The sequence below is a fragment of the Euprymna scolopes genome, chromosome 5, assembly GCF_053919585.1.
Source record: "Euprymna scolopes isolate OS-2025 chromosome 5, ASM5391958v1, whole genome shotgun sequence".
NCBI lineage: Eukaryota > Metazoa > Mollusca > Cephalopoda > Sepiida > Sepiolidae > Euprymna > Euprymna scolopes.
Window position 1 is genome coordinate 6681012 of NC_136486.1, and position 26179 is coordinate 6707190.

Here is a 26179-nt window from a genome sequence, read left to right on the forward strand (position 1 = left end):
AGGTTATCTTTCTGTTACAGATATTGGCAATTTGAGACTTTTAAAAACAACCAGTATTATAAAGGTATGTTTGAAGCCGGGATGGGTCATTGAATTCTTGGACAAAGTGCATTGAGAATAAAAATGTGTATGTATAAAAATAGATACTAGGACATAAAAAGTCGCTCGTTTTAATAGATCCATTTCGGGATTCGTACAAAAAAAATTGGAGTCCTTACTTTCGTACGACCCTCGTATTTTTTGTTAGCTGACACGACATTTGTTTTCTGAGGATGAGTTGCTTAAATTTTTTACAATGAACATGAATGCGCCCGACTTAAATGAGTCATTAAAAAGAATAATAGAAATAAAGTATCGTCATTTTCTTCCTTATATATAATTATTATTCCTTATATATATTATTATATTATGTGGCATAATCACGTTGACACACCGGTTCTCGTCAGATCACCGAAGTTAAGCAACGTTGAGCCTGGCTAATACCAGATGGGTGACCATTTGGGAATTCTAGGCGCTGTATGTGCTCTCCGCTTATCTCGGCATTGTTTCCAGTCGTCTTGTACCTCAACTTGCCACTGGTATGCAACAATGTTGACCCAGGAGAGGCGTGGTTAGAGGTTGCGCAAGTCTTGCCACACAAATTTCACGCGCAGGCACCCTTACAGTGGGTATCCATAGTCTGTCAAGACTGATGGAAGCCTTCATTTATATATATATATATATATATATATATATATATATATATATATATACGAGAAAGAAAATGACGATACAGAACAATATATTAATATATATAGAGATTTATTGATTTATTAAATAAGGGTATGCATCAATTAGCTGTGTAGGGTAAGTGAGAACTGTTTATACCATAGTATTACGAAGCCTAATGCTTCTCGTCAGAAAACGAGAAAAGGTACGAGGTAATATCATAGGGATGCGACGTCTAGCGATAGTTACATTAGGAGCGAAATAATTGTGCAGTGAAAGATAAAGTATTTAGATTATTTAAGGTGGAGAACTAAAGTGATCTTTGTGATATAGGAAGAGTATAGCTTTTATTATATAATGAAGGTAGGTGTATAGCATACAGGGAAAGTTAATTAAAAGAAGATGCTTATTTAATCATATGCATTAATGCGTTGTAACTATTGAAGGGGTTTACTTGAAATAGGGGATTTATGCTATGCCGGTATATTATAGAAAAGGGCATCGGAAATTATACAAGCATTTAAATGATGTATACATTATTAAGAATAATACTATAAATATCTTTTTACTATGTTATTCTTCCTTTTGCCAATTTATTGTTTTAGTCTTGGGTTTACTTTCGACAATCTTGTATATCTCGCTTCTCGTTATGTGTCCTATCGTCCTCATATCCCATGAGTGATGTTTCTGACAGAAGAGGAACGATTGCTATTAACCAGTACGAACTTATTCATTAGAGAGTTATCTTTGATTTTTGATATTTATGCTGTATTTTAACTCTTTTAAAAACTAGCTGTGTGCACCAATGTCATATTTAGAATTGTTTCCCTTTAACGAAATATTGCAACATCATTAGCAGCGAATTGTTCGAATACTCTAACTTTGATGAGTTATTTTTTAATATTTTTTCTATAAAATAATTGGATATAAATGTATTTACTATTATATACAACCTTTTGTGTGTGGGAATTCTTTCCTCATAGGTTCCGAAACGGCTTAACCTATTTTTGTAAATTTAAAATAAAGCTATTTTCGATATCTGGAAGTGGGGTTAGATATGTTTTGTGCAGAAATTCATCAGAAAATTATCGAAAATCGAAAAAAAAATCTTACATATAGGTTTCTATCTATAGATAAAAAGAAGAATTTTTCCAAGGGATTATTTTACGTTACACCTGCTGAGAGAAATAATATAAATCTCAGCGAATCGTTTCATCTTAAAAAACAAACGTATTGTCTTCCGGGTATATAGCTTAGTTGTTCGACTGCAGATTGAATGAGCTCCACGTTCAAGCCCGGGTGTACCTCACCATTTTATTTCCTTTTTCATTAATGAGCTCAATTTACGATATAAGAAGAGATACCATTTAAAATTGCCACAAATCATTTCTTCGTTTGCATATTTTAAAGTAAACATTAATCAGAATTTACCTGTCCAGAGCATTCAGCGTCAAACCAAAATATCAGCTGACATGATATTATAAACAAACACAGACGGAATTTGATGAGCGACATTATCATTATTATTTTTATTATTTTATTATATTTTTTATATTTATTTTTAGTTATTTTGTTTTTGCGAATTAATAAACCGGGCAAATTATTTCTTGTAATATATAATTACCAATAGAGGATTGATTCTATAATAATATATACGCAATCTGCATAAATCAAAATACCATGTTTAAGCGTATTGTGTAACCGGTCAACGTCAAGCTACCAACTACAATTTTCAAATTTTTATAATTATTTTTCTAGTCTTCAAAGTATCCTCCTAACTTCTTTTCAAATTATGAAAGATAGAAAAATAATCGAAATTCAAATAAACCGGTTCATCGAGTCTTATTAAGATTGTGCCAACCCCAAAACATTTGTTTATTGTCCTTTTCTGGCTACTAAGTCTGAAGTTGCTGTGTTTGTTTGTAACATCCATTGATTTCGTTCGCATTACTAGCAAATAAATTCAGTTTATAAAACATTGCTTTCTATTATCCATATTGATAGTTGTTCCTAAGAAAACACTAAACCTATGTCAACATGTCAACCAGTAACTGCGCTTTATTTATTTATCAATGTGTCCTGACAACACTAGATAATCTTGTTCTGTCTATTACACATTTTTGTACTTAAAAAAAAGTGTGAATCTTTTCTGCGTGACAGACAATGTGATTGACGAAAAAGGCGAAAGACGGAAATATTATCCATCCAATTATTAGTTGTCCAGTCAAAAACGAAGCTCTTGTCGAGCACCGGACAAATATATATATATATTTTTTTGATGATGATCATTATATTTAAACATTAAACGTCACTTGGGGATAATCGGTAATGAGATTGTCAGATTGTAGTTGTTTAGTCATTTCCATCTGTAAGAAGGTCGGAAAGTGGGATTAAGAAGTCAGAGCTTAAGAGGCAGGGCACTATGACCAGCAAAACGTGCCTGAGCAGCCCCATCGGCATTCCACAGTAAGAATGCTTCTGGTGATTAGCAATAAAGTAACCGCTTCTCAAAGAGAGAATGCAAAGCCTAGAAGGGTGGACGTCCTGGAACTGCACAGAACGAAATTCCTACCGTAAAATCAACAGGAATCAGGTCATGACAGAAACGTTCTAATCTCTGTCGAATTGGAAAGGGGGGGGGTCCAGGATAAACATCCCTAACCGAGTTGTGTGTTAAGAGATGAAGAATTGTTGAGAAAGTTTTGAGAAAGCTCGGGAAGGCTTGTGTTAGTATTTTATAATCGTTCAATATTGAATGTGAAGACGATTATGTTGTTATATTCAGTAAATCAATCCCATGGTAACGTGCTTGACGGGTCTTTTCTCTGTCCTATTTTTATTTTCCTGCAAGATGCTCGATTGAGCCTTAATCTATAACCTCCGAATAAAACATTCAATGCAAGCACTTTTTTTAAACTACAACTAATCTCAACTATTTTATTTATCTCTATCTGTTCCTAAAACGGAACGACAATTATTCCATGTTTCGGAAACACAATACCGTGGATCTGCATCAGTGCTTACTATTATATGGTCGTTTTCAGATTCATTATTAATACGTTCTTGTTAAGATGCTAAAATAATCAAATTCAAGTTAACTTTACCATCACCGGTCATCAGGATGCTGTGTCACCAGCCACGTGACATGCATAATCATTCATCATGGAGCAACCTTTTAGCTTTAATATGTGGTGGCTCCTTAATAAAAATATTTCTGGGGTTAGGTACGTGGAGGAAAAAAGGGGAATTATTTAGTTGTAGTAGTAAACCGGGTTCTTGCCAGGAATATCTTACAAGTAGGAATCAGTAATTGGAGCAAATCCGCATCTTAAATAGGAATATCGATCCTGGACAAGGATAAGCAATGTCTTTTGGTGTATATTATGAAATAATAATGAACATCGAAACATCGGATTGCAACTAAAAGCAATGTTATTTATTATATTGTCATGTCATGTCAAACTTAAAAAAAACAATCTTATTATCTTAATTGCCATGCCGAAATTATTAGCATATGATTACATCATTACATAGAATATTTGCTTTCATGATATAATTATTTTCAGATTTACCTTAAACAAGGGAAGTACCTCATTGTTTGGAATCTAATCTTTATTTAAGTAAAAATTTAAAATTATTTTCGAAAGCAACCTTCATTAATAATGTATTTTATAATGTATCATTTTTCGTTAATTTTGGATATGTTACGAATTCCGACATGGCATTTCATTAGATAACATTGCTGATCGTTGAAATTATTTTTTGTCGGTTTTCTTTATTATTCCATACAAGCAGCTTTCTTTTTTCTTTAAAAAAGGGCCATACGAAAGTGAAGAGATAATTTTTCACTAAAAGTCGGTTTTGAAGCCAATCCCAGCAACGATGAGTTAATGAAATGCAAGGACGCTTGGAAATGTGTCGTTTTAGGATAAGTTCGAAAGAAAAAAAACGAAAAGAAAAAACACTTGAATCTAGTGAATCAGACTTGTTGTGTTTGCATCAGAGTTCACAACGTCAACTGAGTTAATCGTAATAAAGAAATCGATACAGAGAATGAGACTTATTTCCGTGAGACACAAGAAAAAAACTTTGTTGTCATAAAAAATAACTTCAGTTACTTCGGAGATTATGTAATCGATAAGATAATGTTTTTTTTATATATAATGAAGCTGAAAGCAAAACGAATAATAAAAGTGTTTGGCTTTGTCATTGGGACTTATCAGAAGATTTCAGATAGAAGAAACTTGGAAAGAAAACACCGAGTAATGTTTCTTCTCTGCCCTTTCTAAAGCTCGTAATTTACTTATAACGAATCGCAGACATTTGCTCGGACAATAAAATAGTTGGCTAAGCACTTTGATAAAAAAAAACACTAGTTTACAGAGAATTAAAAGTAGACATATATTTTTCTGTCTCTCTGTATATATATATATATATATATATATATATATATATATATATATATATATATATATATGGTGTCCTAAAAGAAGCTGAATTAATCAAATATAAGATTGAACAATAGAAGCATCAAACTAGCGAAAAAAGATTTCAGAACATCTAACTCTACTAAACTCATCATGAGTCGTTACACTGTCAAGAGTTGATATGTATCGTAGATTGGTACTTTCAGTTGAATGTAAGTTTTGAATCCGTCCGCTGCTTTTGGGACACCCTGTATATATATATATATATATATATATATATATATATATATATATATATATATATATATATATAATCTACGGCTGAGGAAAGGTGTATATCTAGCCGCACTGATGAGTTGTGATAAAAGGAAACAGCACTGATGTAGATAAAAATTAAAGCCCCCCCCCCCTCTTTAGGTTAAGCACTTTGTAAATATATTTTCACCCGACGCGTATTTAAGCAATTAAGCGAAGGCCACTTTTAATTTGTTTTTAAACAAATGATGATTTGAGCACAGTCTGCAACGGGCGGGTGTGGATTTAATACACCCTCAAAAAGAAATATGTACAGCGCTGACTCGCGAGCCGATCATTAAAGCTGCCGACTGTCAACTCGACGGTTGTAGGTTTGATCCACGGCTAGGCAAAGGTGTATGTCTAGCCACACTGATGAGTTGTGATACAACGAAACAGTACGGTATGTGGATGACATATATATATATATATATATATATATATATATATATATATATATATATATACTAGCAAAAGTACCCGTCGTTGACTGGGTTCAAAAACAGCCTACAGGAAATGGAATCTGATTTTTGAAAGTATGATAGGTTATGAAAAGGAAGGGTTGTAAATTTGGGTTGAATTTGGGTGTATCCAAACCAAAGCAAAATATGATGAAAGTAAAAATAAAATAAATAACCCCCATAACTTATTATGCCATACCTGTTCACACTGAAACACTTATCACAATATTCTGTGGATCTATATTAAAAAACCTTGTTAAACTTTGTGACATATTTCCATTCTATGAAGGTCAGGCGCGAACGAACACCCCATAATTTTATTATACCATATTTCTTCAAACTGAAACATAATTATCAAAGTATACTTACGCAGATAGATATGAAAAGTCTTTATTAAAGTTTGTGCCTATTTCCATTCTAATGAGGCCAGGCGCGAACGCGGATCCCACAATTTTATTATACCATCCCTATTTAAGTTAAAACATACTTATCAAAGTATTATTATGTACATCTATATCAGAAACACTTGTAAACTTTTTTTTTCATACTTTGTGGACCAGGTGCGAACGCAGACCCCACAATTTTAATGAACCACCGTTCTGCCAGGTCAAAGATACCCATTCCTGTGTCTCGATACATCTTCTATCATTATAAGTAATCAATTTTTTAAAATAGTCAACCATATAGGAGCCTATTCGTGACCACACACACATACGCGCACGCGCGCACACACACACACGCACATACACATTCAGCTTTATATTATAGATATATTGGAAAAAAGAATTCCAGCAGTGGGTTCTATTAAAATGGGAAAAATGAAAGAGCGTAATATTTATATTTTCTTTCATAAAATTGAGATAAGTAATCTCTACCGTTAGTTTAGAACCTAATAATAGGAACCCATTTTTTGGTCCATACATACAGCTCTCTTCAATCGATCTATCCCATCCTTTTATAACAGGAAGTGGAAACGTTCACCTATATTAAAGATCTTGTGTAAATCTCGTCTTTTTTTTAAACCTTAAATTTCTAATGACTATATTAAAGAACAATTTCCCTTTGACATTTAGGACGCCAAAGACGCAGCAAAAGAAAAGAAAAGGAAAAAGAAGAACTAGTATATTCTTACATAACAGGACCAGTTCTTTCTTTTTTCTGTCTCTAAGAAAATGCTCCTCTAAACACACACTCACACACACACAAACACGCACAAGCACACACGAAAACACATACACATATATATATATAGGTGTGTGTGTATGTGTGCGTGTGTGTGTGTGCGCGCGAACGTGCGTGTGTGTGTGTTCATTGCTATTTTAACATACACATATACATTCCTGGTCAAAATCATAAGACAACTTAAGAAAGTAAGCGTTTACGCATATTATCGAATTTTTAATCAAACAAATGGTTGAAACCATTGCCAAAAGGGAAAATATGATGGAAAAAAATGAAATCTGCTTCATTTGAAATCTTACCCCTGATCTGATAATTATTTTTTAAAAAGCAAACATTTTCACCTGGTCAAAATGATAAGACCCTGATAATTTATCTAGCAAAAGGGAATTATAAATTACTAAAAAGGGTCTCAGCATTTAGTATAGCCTCCATTATTACGAATTACTTCAAAAATTCTCTTCGGCATGCTTGCGCCTAAGTTTTTTATCAGTTGCGAAGGAATGTTATCCCATGTACTGAAAAATAAATCAGAAAGTTTCTTTATCGAAACACACTGTGTTCCATCCTTGAACACTTCTTTTGTCATCCATCCCCAAAGATTTTCAATGGGGTTGAATTCCGGAGAACATACAGGATGATCTAAAAATTCTATATTATTTGAAGAAAAGTATTCTCGTGCTTGTCGAGAAGTGTGTATTACAGCGTTGTCTTGCTGGAAAATCCAAATTCTTCCACACAGACGTGGACCTTCAGTCCTGATAGAAGCATTTTCAAGCATTGAAATGTACTTCGATGATGTTTGCCGGCTTTTCACTACTTGCAACTTTAGGGTCCCAGCTGACGAGAAAGCACACCAGATCATTAAGGACCCTCCTCCACTACACCGAGTTGAAACAGTCTCTTTGGGCAAATTTTTATCATGCCAATAGTGTTGACATCCATCTGGATCATCTAGATTAAACTTTTTCTCATCGGAGAAAATTACTTTTTCCTACTTCTCTTCATCCCAAGTCTGGTATTTGGCGGCATATTTAAATCGGTTAGTTTTGTGCTGTTCAAGGAGACGCGATTTCTGCAGTCGCTTTAAATGATTGAAACCCTTCAGTTTCAGATGCCTTCTGATGGTTTTAGGACTACATTCTGCTGCTGTTTGGCTTTTCAATCGACTTGAGCTCATACTGGAGTTTTTTTTAACTTCTTCTGATACGGCGATCCAGTGATGGGGTAATTTATTATTATTTTTTGTCGACCTGGACTCTTTTTGTGCCCATATTTATCTGGGTTTCTTAAAAAAAATTCTGATGACCGTTTTGCTACGATTCACTTCATTTGCGATGGATCTATGGGAGAGTCCACCCCTATTAAGCTCAAAGATCCTTACTCTCTCAAACTCTGATAATGGTGTCCCTTTTGCCATTTATAATTAAGTAAGATGTTTTTTATCTACTAACAAGTTGCTTTTAGTAACATAGAAAGCTTTTCGTATTCATTTTTTCAAAACAAGCCGATTTTATTAAAGTGGTCCTATCATTTTGACCAGGTGAAAATGCTTGTTTTTAAAAAAGTTATTAGGACTATATATATATATATATATATATATATATATATATATATGTGTGTGTGTGTGTGTGTGTGTGTGTGTGTGTGTGTGTATAATGTCTTAAACTCCACTATATATAATAACATGTCAAAATCTATACTGTTAATGTTAATCGAACGGTGGGAGAAGGCATATAATTGGCGATGATTGTAAACTGGCAACACAGAAGCAGTTTTCCAGCAGTCAGTAAACCAAGATTCTGTAAGGCACTTGCTGAAGAGTTTGTAAATAGCTTGGCAAACCTAAGCGGTTAATTTTTAATAGTATAGCAGGGATGAGATCAGGTTCACATGGATTTGAAATGTCTAGATGTTTTATGATATCCCGAACTTGGGCAAGGGTGATTATTGAGTTTGGAAACTTTGTGAGACGGTTGTTTGCTGAGTCAAAAGTAGAGTTGTAGGCAAATCGTCGGGCAAGCAAGTTAGCCTTCTTGGTTACAAACAACCTCGAAGTTGTTGGATAGTGAGCAAATGGTTGATTAGCCATTATTTACTGCATAGTTTTCAATTTTCTACAAGTCAACAGTTCCTTAATGGTATATGTTCTCTTATCTTCGTCTATTTCGCATTTATAATTATTTCCAGCGTCTATGAACACATAGACTTAAAGTCTATTTGTATCGGTTTTATGACGAATATGTCTGCGGTTTGCATGGTGCCATTAGCAATGGAAGCTGCGTAAGTTGAGGTGAATATTGGTGAAACTGGTGCATATATATATATATATATATATATATATATATATATATATATATATATATGCGTGTGTGTGTATTGTGGATTGTCCGCTAAAGAACGAATATGAGATATGAAAACGGCATTAATTTTAATTCAAATTCTTATTAATAGTATCGTAGGGGTTCACGTAAAGTTTACCAAAATGAATAACGTTCAAACTGTAGCCTTAAACATATAATCCATAATCCATAATATTAACTGCAACAGTTAAGATTTTACTAAGCAAATACGATTGCCAATACTCATGCGCTTACTATTCTTTAAAACAATGCAGTTAGTTCTAGTAACTAAAAGAACACATAATTACAATTTCTCTTCCGATTTGCAGATCTTGTAATCATGCCCATGTTCCATTATTTAATTTTCAAATTGATGAGTTTATATTCTTCCCATGAGTAAGGGAAGGATAAATTCAAAAATTCACATAATAATTGCATGAATGATTCAGCACTACGAAACAAGCTCTGTCAGGAATTGAATATTTTAGCATGCTTAAAGAAATAAACGGTAAATGTACACCATCCAATGAACAGGAATATATATATAACTGATATATATATATATATATATATATATCAGTTATATATATCAGTTATATATATATATCAGTTATATATATATATATCAGTTATATATATATATATATATATATATATATATATATATATATATATATATATATATATACTTATTCTTAGTGACAGCGACGGAAAATGTCTTTGTCCGTTAATTACATTTAGGCAAATAATCTATGAACGTAATATATTTTCCTCAACTTAAATAGACAAATGAATAAGGACAAGGAAATTATTTATACATACAATAATAATAAAAGAAGACATTGAGGCAAATAATTAATTTTTTTTTTCTAGTTTTCTCTTTTTATCCTGGCATGGATTTTTCCTTCTTATTGTATTTTATAAACTGTCCTTAACTTTTATAAAAAATGGATAGAGACAATGTACACTGAAAAAAAAAAGGTTTTAGTCATAATAGATGTAGAAAGAATAATTAATATTTTCTTTTCGAAATTTTTGTTTTTATCCTAATTTTGATTTCCCCCTTATTTTCTTTTATCTCCCTATCTTGCTCCATGTTTTTTTTAATTTTATATATGCGCCCCTCTATATTTAACCTCATGTCTCTCCCTCTGTTTCAGCTCCCCTCTCGATTTTGCCTTACTTCCGTTATTCACTCGCGCAGAAGACATAATAGTGAAGCGGATTTTACATTATCCCGCATCGTCTACTTCTTCTCATTACAGACTCTCTAAGAATTTGATTAAAGACGACATTATAAAAAAGAAATTTACAAGTTATTTTTTTCAACTTTGCGTTTAATTGTTTCTACCAACATAGGAATGCTTGAAATCCAATCATACTTTTACCTCCTTTTTCTTTTGCCCACGAAGTTATATGCAAAAGAATGTAGGTTACTTTCTTACGACAGTATTTAAATTTTGTTTATTGTTTTATCTTGATGAAACTTCTTCGTGCTTTCTCTATCATGCTATTTCACCCACTCTCTCTCTCTCTCCTCTCTCTCTCTCCTTTTCTGTATATATATATATATATATATATATATATATATATATATATATATATATATATATATATATATATATCAGGTCATGTTATATGCTACTGGTACCATGCAACCCAGTACTACCATCTCATGGTCGGGTCACTAGCGACTAAACTGGTTCCCCCACCAGATATGTTTGGTGAGGAGGGTGCCTAGTCTCCCTGAAGGATTAAAAACAAAACGTTCCAAAGGGCGAATGAACATAATCAATTCTTACTGCTGCAATACTTTAACTTATAGATTTATTATAATTTTACTAGAATATCTTGTCAATTTCTTTTCCAGTTTAAACAACTAGTCCTTTACTTTTCCATGATTAAGCTTAACCACATTACTTTTAATGCTCACGTGTTTCTATTGTAATCCATGATTTTTCCAGCTTTCTAGTGAATTCACTTGTTCTTTGTTTAATTTCAGTCTATTTTTTTGCTTCCATAAACATAAAACACACATACGTAATAACACTCTACGACACTCGTATGCTTATAATAATATCCCCCCAATTATCTCCCTTTCATTCTTTCATTCTCTCTGTTTAACTTGTTACTCCGCTTTTCGCGAGAGTGGTGAATTGGTAGCAACAGTAGTCGCTAAAGCGACGTGGTTGCTATGGAAACCAGTCATAATTAACGTCGTTCACCTCACGTTTTTCTTACGATTTTGAACCAGTAAATTCATGATAATTTTTGTTTTACTCAACGAAAATTAAAAAAAAAAATTGCAATATAGCTGAGAAAGTGATCTACTGTACTAATTGTTTGAAATTTGGTCGAAGAATGAGTGAGCGGTAAAGCTGTAATACAGTGCTAAATGACTAAAACTGACACTTAATAGTATATTCAAACACTACCGTCTTTGAATGATATATATATATATATATATATATATATATATATATATATATATATATATATATATATATATATTATACACCACCATCTATCTGAAGCTCAATAGTCAATCATCGGTCAAGTTGCGATCCTAGCTTGAGGCAGCAACTTATCTAGCCACACGAAAGAGGTGTGATACAGCCAAGAAATTGTCTGTGGATAACTATATATATATATATATATATATATATATATATATATATATATATATATATATATATATATATATATTAGTGCGTGAAATACCCATCATTTCTGGCTTCACGAGTCCATATTCCGGTATTCGCTTTCTGCTTCTTGACGCCGACCTCCTTTAGCACAGCTGCAGCCGATAAGTGTTTATTTCCAGCAAAATGGTTTGTCCGTATCCCTCTTTGCTGTCAAAGCGAGCTGCTTAATAAGACGCTCGTTTTCTACGCCCCCGCTGCACGTCTATTGCTAGCTCCTCACGTGACCCATCCTTCGCTCTCCAAGACACCTGCATCAATTATCATCTTCCACTTATATCACATTTCGATTACGACTGAGCAGATCGCCGAGTGTCCTTCAATGGACGCTAGAAAAGGTTACGTTAATTAGAATTCATCTTGAGATTTTCTGTACTTTTTGCTAAGACGCTGGCGAACGTCAAATATTTGTTTTGACTGTCAGTTGATATGCTTGTTTCGATGAACTCATTTCTGAGGCTGACGAGGTTTTTCCCTATCGCTGACAACACAAACTACACAAAGTGCTGACATTCAAAACAAATATAATGTTTTCAAACTTTCAGCTGTAGCGATGGTCGGTTGTACCATGTTATAAGTGATGTTTTCATGGCCTCGAGAGAAATTATAGGTATTACAGGTTATGTTACATGTGATTCTACTTCTGTATGACTATTGTTTGTATTGATGTAGGTACTAAACAGGTGCTCATTTAGATCGCGGAGCTAGGCGTAAATAAATCGCACCACAATGCATCCTTTTGTGGATGCTGTTATGTATACCGATAACATTACTAAATAATATGTTCGCGTCAATGATATATTCGTTTGGTGTAACTGAGTAATCTTTGCTACTGTAATCGATTAATATAATCTAGTATGCCACCGGATTCGTTGTCACTTTTAAGCGCCCTGTGTATCTTTCAACGTCTCTCTTAGACTGCAATGCCTGGACGTATTAATAGGTATATCAGCCAAGCATATTTCTATGTGGAGGAATCCGGGTGTATTTCTGTTTATTACAACGATATATAAGCCATTCTTTTCTTCAGGGGATAGGAATAAATAAAAGAAACCCGCAAAACAAAAATTAATTTTAGAATACAAAGTATATGTTTAAAAAATAGCCCCATCAAAAAAGTAATATGCTATTTAGAATCGAAAGTACCCTTTCGATTATTAAATAAAAACATATAAGCTATTCAATAGGGATGCATATTTTATTATTTTTTCAAAATTTGTCTTGTTCAGAATGACAATAACTTCACTCTACAGCAAAGTATACGCCCTTACGAACTATTTCTTCTTAATCTTAATCCTCTCCTCATCAATTTGCATGAACTACTCCTTAAATATTTCAAAGACGGTGCTAGAAAATTATTACACCAGAGAACATCCTATAACTTTTCTAAACCATTATTCACCAATTTATGGAGTATTAATGTAATATTCGGGTGGAGCGTTCACCACTCGTCTCTCATATAGGATCCAAAAAGAGTCTCAAATCAAAGAGATGCCGCCCTATCGGCCAAAATAGACCTCAGTGTCGAATGCCTGTGTTTGTTCTACAAGTACTTTAATAAATCTGCTCTGATAAATAATTAAGCACTTGCACTTCACTTTCAGTGCATATCCCTGACTAACTGGACGACAACAACATCCCAACCTTGAATGTTTAGCTGTCTAGATGCCGGAAAGCCTTTTTTTTTCAATTTTTCCATCGAATTATTAGGCTTTGGAATTCTCTCCCTATTCCCTGCTTTTCTGACTGTACTAATCTGCTGAAGTTCAAATTTTATGTGAACAAACATTTCACTTAAAACTTCCTATATTTCTCAGTTGGACATCATTCCAAATAGTAGACCATTTGTGTTTGAAAAGAGTAAACAAAAATATAGTGATGTCAACCAGAAAACAATTTTTGAAAACTTGATTTATAAAGACATATTTCCTTTAACTTTATAGGTTTCCTATTATTGAATCATAGATATAACTTCTGTAGTTTTATGGGTAATATTTCTCTGAGTATAAAGCACAGTTGTTTGGTAGTCATTGAATGATAATCGAGGAATATTTTCATAAGTAAATGCCTAACTTTATGACAGGGTTTGGATCCTTCGATTATAAGAAATTATCATCTCCTACACTGAAAATAGCGGAATGTATACACGCAGGACTATGCATATATATATATATATATATATATATATATATATAGAGAGAGAGAGAGAGAGGGGAGAGAGAGGGGAGAGAGAGAAATAAAGAAAGAGGTAGATAGAAAAATAAATAGATAGAAAGAAAGAAACAAACAAAGATAGATAGATAGATAAATATATAGATAGATAGATAGATAGATAGATAGGTGATTTATGTAGATAACCTGTTTCTATTTCTCGCTGTTCGGATTATGGTTATTCTTATATGTATTTTACACTCTAACCTTATAGCCGCCTTCGTTTATTTAGCAACTTTTAAAATTACTATTAATGTCGGGTTTCTTCCTAGGCGAACGTATAGCAGGATCTACATAATGTTTAAACAACGGCTTTTTTTGTTTTGTTCTTTTTTTAATTTGTTAAAATAGATTTTTCAAAGTTTTCTTTTCTTTTATTTGCAACTGTTTTTCATGATTTAATTTATTCATCGCCTTTTTTTTTTAAAATCGTCAGATTTCATCAACTTTCCCCAGGTTTTGTTTCTTAAACTATAAGAAAAAATTAAAAACAAATTTATTTTCTATTTATACGAACATTAGAACCCATTGTTTATATATTCTTCCCTTTATCTTGTAGACATGCGTTCTATTAATAACATCAACCAACAGTTTTATCAGCAAGTCTTTAATGTTAAATTTACAATAGAATCACTTCCGGTTCTTCTCGATTTGTATATTTTTGTTGTTATGAATCTTGCACCAAACGGTTTTCTCCGTTTAGTCATTATTTAGAGTTCAACAATAGAAAACATCGTTACTAAGTACGCACACGTCATGGAACGGAAATATCATATACCAAACATCACGTAAATGTATCAAGGAGTTATTTTTTTTTAAGAAAATCATTTTTAAACGATTAATGGAAATTCCCCAGTATTTTTATCGAGAAACTGTGCAATTTCTTAAACTTCTTAAAGTAATAATTTTATTAATAAACTAACAAGACCCGTGTCGAAGCATTGCCCGGGGGAATATAAAATAAAGTTTTATTAGTCTGGAAAAATATAAAATAATGATTTTATTTAACAAAAAGTAATTTTATATTGTAAATAAAAGAAAGAAAACATCTCAATTAATCACAAATAAAACATCTCAATTTATCACAAATAAAAGAACACCAACAAAATATAAACAAATATAAAAAAAAAATATTTAAAAATGCTTATTATTACGTCTTCTTTATGAGACGAGTGGAAATATTCTTTCGGTATTTTAATTTTTGAATACAATTAACGATATTATACTTAAGTCTTCTTCTTCTCACTCAAGAAAGATGCAACCATGTACTTAAATTATATTCCAACCGTGAGAGGCCTTTTTAGTGGACATGATATATTACTTTAAGAATCATCATTGCGTCAAATTCTAACATCGAATACAGGAAAAAATGGAAAATCAGAGTACATTATACAAACGTTATCGGCGAGGAAAAATGTAAGAAAGAGCAATAAGTCCTGTTTATCAATTATCAAATAAAAAGTAAATAAAATAAATAATAAAAAAATTGATGTTTAACAGTAAGTACTTATACCCTTACCGGTGTTTGACAGATTCTTCCAAACTTGATAAATAGGGTACAGAATGTTTGGTATAATTGAGCTACATTTGTAGAGAAGCCAAGACTACTACTTCTCTATTACATTTCCCTTTCTCTCTGCTTTCCCTTTCCCTTCCTTCCTTTCTTCTTTTCTCTCTATGTGACCAGATGTTGTAGCCAATCAGGACGGAGAACCATTCTGATGGGAAAGAAAGAGATACATAAAGTTTTGGAAGCAAAACAGACGGAGAGACGAGTTGTTCCATCGTCAGTGGACAAATGGAAATCCCGAAGTTTCTATGACCCGATACCACTTGTACGCTAAAATGTATATAAAAACCGTTTCGTTTTGAAATGCCTTTGTTCTTGATGATTATTCCCAGGTCGGTTTCAAGACCGTTCCAACACTCCCGCCTTCTTATTAATTTCGACGACTCTCCAAAAACTGGACCCGCCAAAATAGTGGCCTACCCAACAAGAGTTACATTCCCTTATTCCTTTATTCGCAGAATATACTTATAAAAACAAAAACAAAACTGAAGTTGGTTGGTATGTATGTCAAAGATTTAATATATTTTATATATGATTTAAAGCTCAATGTTTAAGAAAGTGTTTGTGCAAATAAAAGCGCTAGATATTAATTGCGAGTGTAGTAATATTTGGTGTTACTGAATGTAGAAATATTTTACTGGATGTAGAAATAGGATAGACCATGTTTTACGGAAGAATGGTATTTTATAGTGTTCGTAAATCATATTGGGATATTCTAGAAGAAGATTATTCATTTAGACAAGTATTTACTTAGCAAACATATAACAGGTTAACGAAAATAGACAAAGTTATGGGAAAGTAATAATGACGCGACCAGCAAGGTAAAATATTTTTAAAGACTAATTCGAGTTATTCGGTTAATAATAGATTTTAGGTGGGAGTATAATTATTAAGTGTAATCGTAAATTTTAGGTGGGAGTATAAGTTATTAGATGCAATAGTAAATTTTAGGTGGGAATATAATTATTATGGGTAATAGTAGATTTTAGGTGGGAGTATAAGTTATTGGATGTAATAGTAGATTTTAGGAGGGAGTATAAGTTATTAAGTGTTAGAGTTGATTATAGATGGGAGTATAAGTTATTAGATGTAACAGTATCTTTTAGGTGGGAGTAAATGTTACCCCGTTACCAGTATGTACAATAAGATTAAAAAAGTAACACAAACTAGATTTTAAATAAGACAACGAATGAAAATGACGGACACTTTCCGAAAACACAGATTAAAACGTAAAAATAGTTACATTTTCTTGATTCTTTGTGTTTATTGTCTTAACTTTCACGAGAAAAATAATTGTTTTAATTTATAAGGAAATGTTTGTATTTTCACTTTTTCATTTTCGAAACCTTGTCGGTTGTTATTTTAATCTGATTATCTTATCAAATTTCACAGACAAAAAAGTTTGTCCGTCGTATACGATGCATGTTAGCCTCCACGGTGTATAAATTAATTTGTAACTTTTTTATATACACTCGTGAATTTTTATTACTTTAAAATCTAGTGAAATGTTTAGGACATTATTAAAAATAAATGTAAACCAACGAAAATTTTCTATTTCTTTGCGTGAATTCCAATAAGTACGTTATCTATTACGTCATATCCGGTCGATAACAGGTCGAAAAATGACTAGACAGCTAAATATATTCGAACCCAGAATTCGAGCAACATTCGCCAATCAGCCGTCAAGCTACACACAGGAAGTATATTTACAAGCATGTAATTATATCATTATAGATAATGAGATAAATTTGGAATTTCGGCGATTTTAAACATCGGTGGCGGGTGATAATGTACGCATAAATATGAAAGTTGCTCAGCATATTATTATTATATAGGCATTATACTATAAATACTATTTTCAAAAAAATAATAAGAGCTGCTTTTATATTTTCTTATTTTTATACGCATGTATTATTCTTAAATATACGGTTTATTTGGCAGAATGCATGCAATAATTTATCACAACTGCATGCCGGTGTAGCCTATTTTTTTAGAAAACAATGGAATGACATATGGTTAACATGTGAAATCATTAGACATGTGTGAAAGTTAAATTTTTAAAAAATTACATTCCTGGAATAGCTTCTCATCTTACTGTTCAGTTTTATTTCAATCTGACTTTTTAAACTTTCCCTAGGGATTTGACGTCATATGCTGTTAAGATGACTTAAAAGAAAACAGGATATAATGAAACAGACGTTGTACGCCTGGTTTATTACATATGCATTTAAACGTGTTGGTATTTTATATCGTCGAACTTTCAATAACAATCAGAAACACTTTCTAGTCTCTCGCTCTTGGACAGGGTTCAAAAGAGAGTCGCTGATCTGATAGGTCCTGAACTGTCATCTAGGCCTCAGCGTCTGTCCCATCGTCGAGATTTTGCATTTCTCTATCCATTCTATAAGTATTTTATTGATGAATGCTCTGACGAACTACAAGCCTTTTTACCCCTTCGAGGTAAATATTCCACGCAAACCCGACAAGCAGCAAAATCGCACCCCTACACAGTAGAGATCCCTAGATTTAAGAAAGCCTTCTATTTTCCTCCCCAGAACTGCTAGACTTTGGAACATCCTTCCGAGTTAATGTTTTCCCAACTGTACTGCCATGCAGAGGTTCAAGTGTAATGTGAACATACATCTTGCTGCTCAACTCCCTACATAGCATCCCTGCAAATTATGGCCCCGATAGTAACACCCTAAATAAAATTGCCACTGCGCCTTCTTTGGGTTGAAAATGGAATTTTAAAAAAAGATATGTCAGCACGTTACTTGAAGAAAAATGACGTACACTTTTCAAGAGCGTTTTTATTTTATTTACAATTTGCATCGATAAAATTCTCAAAAGATATTATTTAATGTATGTAAGTCTTGTTAGTCTTGTAAGTCTGTGTTGTATAATGTTACCTAATAGATTAGAATGTAAAAACAAAAAGAAATCATATATATATATGTGTGTGTGTGTGTGTGTGTGTGTGTGTGTGTGTGTGTGTGTGTGTGTGTGTGTGTGTGTGGGTGTGTTGTGGGTGGGTGCTCCGTGGATCGCCACCTTGTCGTGGTGGAGAACCTTGTGTGTTCCGATGAACCTGAGAGCGATGCCGTCCGGAGCCTAGGCTTCTGGTAGGGCCACCCACGGCGGTAAGGTTGAAGGGGAGGTTCCAGACAAAGAGTGATCCAAAAGACCTCAACGGCTGATGCGGCGGATGATGACAATAATGACACAACGGCACTGAAGGCGGATGAAGGCTGCAACAGAAGAGAGTCTCCAGTCGTCGTGGTTCTCCATGCCATTGGAATCAGGCCCTCCTCTGCCAAGGGGCCGTGTGGTGGCTGCAGGCGCATCAGTCTCCCCACGTTAAAAGACATCACGCGCAGGCGTTCTCCCGAAAGGGAACACATCCTACTCTACATCATGGATGGAAAAGTCTTGTGACAGTCTTAGTCATTAAGCTCCCGGACTGAGGCACAGAGAGCTCTCCCTTAATTCCCGGATAGAAAAAGTCCTGTGGCGACCAGGAAGTGGTGACGGGAGCAGGACAGTGTAGTCTGGCAGCTCCTAGCTGCAACCTGGAACATAGGCGGTGGGTAACAGATTCAGTCGCTAACCTCACGGACCGAGGCAGAAAGAGTTTTTCGGCAGCTGCATCCATGATTGAGCAGCCCTGTTTAAGATCCACTCTGCTCACCCCAGTAGGGGAGGGGGTTAGAAAAGGTACCCCTAAAAATAGCCTGCCTCAAAAAAACCCGTCTAGACTACCGCATCCAGAGGGATCACCACCACGCGGTCGGAAAAAGAAAGAAAACTTATGCCTATATTTTGGAACCTGGAATGTGAGGACCCTCATGGACAACAAAACAAGTGATCGACCCGAAAGAAGAACTGCCATTATCTCAAGAGAGCTAAGGAGGTTCCAGATTGACATAGCTGCGCTCTCTGAAACCCGACTGGCTGACGACGGGCAGCTGAGGGAGGAGAAAGGCGGGTACACCTTCTTTTGGAAAGGACGACCTGCAGAAGAGCCACATATCCATGGCGTGGGCTTTGCTATAAAGAACAGCCTCATCCGCCACCTCAATGAGCCCCCTGTTGGCATCAACGAACGCCTAATTACCATGCGCCTGATGCTTGCGGGCAGCCAAATGGCCACTGTGATTAGTGCGTATGCTCCAACACTTGATGCACATGATGAAATAAAGGAGACCTTTTATTCTTACCTTGACACTATTTTATCCGGGGCCCCCAAGGGGGACAAGATAATCCTACATCCTACTTGGGGACTTCAATGCCAGAGTGGGAAGAGACCATCAGCACTGGAGAGGAACGCTTGGAAGAGGAGTTGGGAACATTAACTCAAATGGTACACTCCTACTGACAAAGTGCTCAGAACATAACCTGATCATCACGAACACACTTTTCCGACAAAAAAACGCATTCAAAACATCATGGATGCACCCTCGAAGTAAAATCAGGCACCTCATTGACTATGTCATTGTCCGTGCCAAAGATCGCTGTGATGTGCTGAACACCAGGGCAATGACCAGTACAGACAATTGTTGGACCGACCACCGTCTTATTCGCTCCATCATGTCTATCCATTTAATGCGGAAGCAAAGGATGCAAAAAAGACAGAGCCGACCAAAGCTCAACATCGAGCAGCTGGGCGATATCACCTACCAACAACACCTCCAGGCGGCTCTTAGCGCGGACCTGCCCAAGCAGTATCCGCATGACGCTGAAGAGCACTGAGACAAGCTGTCCTCTGCCATCATGGACTCCAGTATAAGCATCCTAGGGCAGAAAAAGCGGAAACATCAGGATTGGTACGATGAAAACGATACTGAAATCCAACAGCTTATAGACACCAAGAGGTAAACTTTTATCACCTGGCAGAATAACATCAATTGCAAGGTTAAAAGAGCTGCCCATGCCAAGGCTAAAGCGGCTGTCCAATTGACAGTCAGGAAGCTGAAGTACCTCTAGTGGATGAAGAAGGCTCAGGAGATCCAGCAGTTTGCTGACTCTGGGGACACCAGACGATTCTTTGAAGCCACAAAAGTGGTATACGGCCCCAGCTACCGTTCTCTGACCCCCCTTCGATGGGCTCACGCTGCTGAAAGGAAAGCGAGAAATAACAAATAGATGGAAAGAGCATTACGAGGATCTTCTGAACAGGGACACCACTCCAGAGATGGAGGGGCTTGAAAAACTCCCCCAACAGCCCATAATTGAGAGCATGGGAGAACCACCCAGTCTGGAAGAGGTGCGGGATGCAATTAGGAAGATGAAAAACAATAAGGCGGCTGGTTCTGACGACATCCCAGCAGAAATCCTGAAGAAAGGCGGGCCTCATCTTCTCAGACACATCCATGCCCTGCTGCTCAAAATATGTGAACAAGAGAAACTCCCTGCACAACTTAGAGATGCCCTAGTTGTCTCCATCTTTAAGAAGGGAGACAAGGCAAACTGTGGGAACTACTGGGGCATTTCTCTCCTCTCTACCACAGGGAAAGCCCTAGCTCGAGTTTTGGCCAAAAGGCTTACACCCCTTGCAGAAACCATCCTTCCCGAGTCCCAAAGTGGCTTTCGACCAAATAGAGGCACGGTGGACATGATCTTCACTGCTCGTCAACTCCAAGAAAAGTGCAGGAAGCAAAATTTACCATTATACATGGCTTTTATAGACCTTACTAAAGCCTTTGACTCTGTGAACCGTCAAGCCCTTTGGCTGGTTCTTGCAAGGTTTGGATGCCCAGAGAGGTACATTCGGGTACTGAGACTGCTACATGACAATATGTCAGCTACAGTCCTCAGTAGTAGTGGAGATGAAACAGAGCCCTTCAGGGTTGACACGGGAGTGAAACAGGGATGTGCCATTGCCCCAACCCTGTTCTCCATCTTCATTACTGCTATCCTCCATCTCACGGACAAACATCTTCCCCATGGAGTTCGGATTATGTACAGAACTGACGGGCGACTTTTTAACATCAACAGATTTAGGGCCAAAGGTCTAACGAACACCATATCCATTATGGAGCTACAGTATGCAGACGATAACGCCCTTGTAGCCCTCTCAGAAGAGGACCTACAGTGTACACTGGTTGCCTTCACGAGGGCGTACAAACAGCTAGGACTAACAATTAATATAAAAAAAAACCCAAATCCTCCATCAATCACCACCAAACAGTACTCCAGTCTCACCCCCAAACATCTCCATCGACAACGCTAGACTGGAAAATGTGGACCACTTCCCATACCTAGTCAGCATCCTATCATCAAAAGCCAACATAGATGATGAAATACAACACCGTCTCAGCTGTGCCAGTGGGGCTTTCTCAAGGCTAAGGAAGAGAGTATTTGAGAACCGTGACCTTCTGGCAAAGACCAAAATCATGGTATATAAAACTGTCTTGCTGCCCATTCTTCTCTATAGATCGGAGACCTGGACCACATACAGGAGGCACGTAAAACCCCTGGAGACGTACCACCAAAGATGCCTCCGAAAAATCCTCAGAATTAGTTGGAAGGACCGACGCACCAACACCAGCGTCCTGAGTGAGGCTGACATTCCCACTATCACCGCTACTGTTGTTCAACGCTAGCTCAGATGGACTGGTCATGTTGTCCGAATGACAGATCTCCGCCTCCCAAAACAGATTTTCTACTCTCAGCTTGTTGAGGGAAAGCGTGCCCAGGGTGGCCAACAGATGAGGTATAAGGACAACATCAAAGCAAATCTAAAGCGGTTTCACATGGACCTTGTGACATGGGAGGACGTGGCTGGGAGCAGGTTGGCATGGAGGAGCGCTGTCCACAAAGGTGCTGCGCTTTATAGTAGTGACCTAAATCAAGCTGCTGAGGATAAACGCAAGCACAGTAAGGACAGATTATCAACCAGACACACCCCACCCCACCCCACCACCACTACCTTTATCTGCCCAAATTGCACAAGACAAATTGGGTCTAGGATTGGACTCTATGCTCACCTGAGGACCCACAGCAGCCACAACGGAGGACAGTCTTACTCGGACACGAGTGACCGCCGATGATGATGGTGGGTGAGTGTGTGTGTGTTATTGTTTTATTACCGTTTTATCTGCTTGGGTACACATGTTTCGGTTACTGCATCGTATTAAACGATCTAGTAACTTCATCAGACATTACAGTAATGGCCATTATGGTTAGAAAAGTGATATTACTAATATCATATTATCTAATATCCCGTTTCCAATTATAATGACCATTTCTGTAATTCTTGATGAAGTTACGAGCTCGTTTAATACAATTCGGTAACCGAGACATGTGTAACTTAGCAGATAAAACGGAAAGTAAAAAAAATAAAACATATATTTGCTTTGCAATAGTATTGAGCACTTACTTCAGGTTTTTGTTAATTACAATTTTTACTATATATATATATATATATATATATATATAGAGAGAGAGAGAGAGAGAGAGAGAGAGAGATGTTATTTGTGTTTGTTTTTGCAATTCGTTTTGAATCAATGCATTGTTTTTTTATTAGTTGTCATCATTATTGTTAATATTATTAATATTATTTAGTTTTTATTTCATTTAATATGTATTTAGTATTTCTAATTGTTGGATAGCACGAGTGTTTTGCTTAATAAACATTTTCTGTAATTTTTAAGTTTTTCGAATTGTCATTCTTATTTCTCACTCAGGTCTGTGCAAGAAAATTCAATTGTCGTCTTCGTCCATCTGTAATTTTTTTCTCTTGGTTGTTCAAGTACTTTCAACTTAGTTTTATCAGTCGTCTTCAGGCAGTTTGTGATTACTGTTTTGTTTAAAATATGGATCATTCAGTTAAATTATGTTTAAATTTCTTGAACAATTGAAGCGTCTTGTTTGTAAACAATATACGTTTTGTTAACGTGTTAAGAACGTGGCTAAAATAAATGCACAAGGGTTTAAAGGTGTGATATACAAAATGGTATAGACTTTACAGCTTTTTTAAAAATAATTTATAACTTTATATTACAAAATACACGTACACGTATGTATACATACACACACACACACACACACACACACATATATATATATATATATATATATACAGAGAGAGAGAGAGGGAGGGGGAAATAGATAGATAGATACACATATGTTAGAATACATTGTTGAAAAATTTAGTTTACTTTGGAAAATATCTAAAATTATTATTTTTTAGTCATTTTTCAGCTGAATCTGATATTTCGAAATTTCTTCTATGAGGCTTTTGTGAAATATTGCCTCGTCGTTTTATGCAGTACCTGAGGAAAGGGATGTATTACTATCACATATAATTTTCTTGATTATTTTTTCTAGTAAGGATTCTCACGCGGATATTATTATTATTATTATTATTATTATTATTATTATTATTATTATTATTATTATTAGCTCCCATTATCCTTGAAAATTTACATTTTTACTCCAGAATGGCAATTTTAGGACTTTATACAATCTATTAATAATATCTATAATCCTGAAATCGATGCAGTTTATATCACCACAGTAAGGTTCATCGATTTCAGAGGGCGACAGAAATGTGAGTGACAAAGTCCACTCCGATCGCTCATGCACAGCCACCATCGCATTGTTTGCAAATGTGCATTGATGGTGGTAGTGACTATATAAAATAATAAATATTGGAGCATTAACGGATCTCGTTTTATAGGTACTACTCCCATGTTAGTAGCTATTCAACTTTTCTTTTATTAAAAATATAATGTAATACTTTTGTAAGTAACCTCGTATGAAAACCTCTAACATTATGAAGATGTAGATAATGCTTCTATTACGTAACTACACCCGTAGTTATTATATATTTTGTTCACTCACCTTCACTCCTGACAAGGCATATCACTACTTAGACGTAATAGGCTACTATTTGAAATCATGGGAAATTATTTTGCATTACATTTAAACTTAATGCATGGCAGTATAGTCAGGGAAGCAGGCAACACGGGTGAATTCCAAAGTCTAGCTGTTCTAGGGGAAGAAACTATGAGGGTAGAAAGCTTTCTTTCATTTAAAGACCTCCATAGTCATGGAGTGAGATTTTGTTGCTAAGCTGGTTTGTCGGGTATGTATTCGTCAAAAGGGTACAAGTGTAACGAGTTCATCAGAGCACATTCCATTAAAATGTTAATAACACATAGATCCAATATTGAGGCGATGGGACAGGGGTTGGAGCTTAGTTGAAGAAGTGGACCTATTAGAAATAAGACTTTTTATTGGACCCTATGAAAGAGGAAGGGAGCAGTGGCAAATGCACCAGCCCCGATGTGGCAACAATACTCCATGGAGGGACAGGAGTAGTCTTTTAGCTCGATAGAGTGAACCCAACTTCTTTGCAGCAGCCTTCGCAATGTCCTCAATTTATTCAAGTTCATATATTTTGCTAATCAATTTTGCATCTGATTAAATGAGTAATTTTAATGTGTGAAATGAAACAAAAGCACTCGTCTATTCCTAGAATGTTTTGTATTCTTCGGTGCAGTAATGCTTATTCTACTTTGACCTTCGCTGCGTTCCCTGGAGAAGTTTATAGAATCTATTGGACAGGATGTCTGGAATGTTTATTTAAAGTAAAACATGAGAGCTAACACACGTTGCAAGACATTTCCATTGATTGTTTCATTAAATATTCATGTTCAATTGTTGTACTCGTCTTTGTCTTGAAGAACAGACACGGCACAGCCTGAATTGTGTATCGAGTGAGAAAGTTTAGCAATCATGCGTCAGAACCATGAGGCGAGAGGGCGGAAATACAATTCACGCAAAAGGCATGCATATTAGATAAGCCAGTCGACAAGTAATTACAGAAAATCTATGTTTACCAGTAACATACTAATCTATAGTACGCAGTAAATTGTGATCGATAAAAGACACTTAACTATCATATATTTTATTTCTTGCAGATTACGTATTATTTATCGTAGAGCCAATTCCCTAATATATATTATATTGTATCCAATATCTCATAATTGTATATTCATTTGTTTTTTGTTCACAATTAAATTAATATATAGAAAAGGTAGACCGTTTCACATATTATTTTCAATACTGATTTTAATTACAATTATTTCCTATAATTTCAATCTACGTACAATTTATTTAAAGAAAATACACACTGAAGTAGTTGCCTAATTTTCGGATTACATTAAGGAAAAATGTATTCTAATAGTTATCGCAATAGTTTTACTCGGGTTTATTAATAGAATTGTTTTTACTGTTGTGTTTAGTAATGATATTTATATAAATGATATTTGCAAGTGAT

General features: G+C 35.2%; 1 protein-coding gene and 1 pseudogene across 1 annotated transcript in view; one reads left to right on the forward strand and one right to left on the reverse strand.

Moving 5' to 3' along the window:
* The window catches only part of LOC145276697 (uncharacterized), a 1014367-nt gene that overhangs the window by 870320 nt on the left and 117868 nt on the right, over positions 1-26179 (reverse strand). The window lies entirely within an intron of this gene.
* On the forward strand, positions 407-523 carry LOC145277362 (5S ribosomal RNA; annotated as a pseudogene).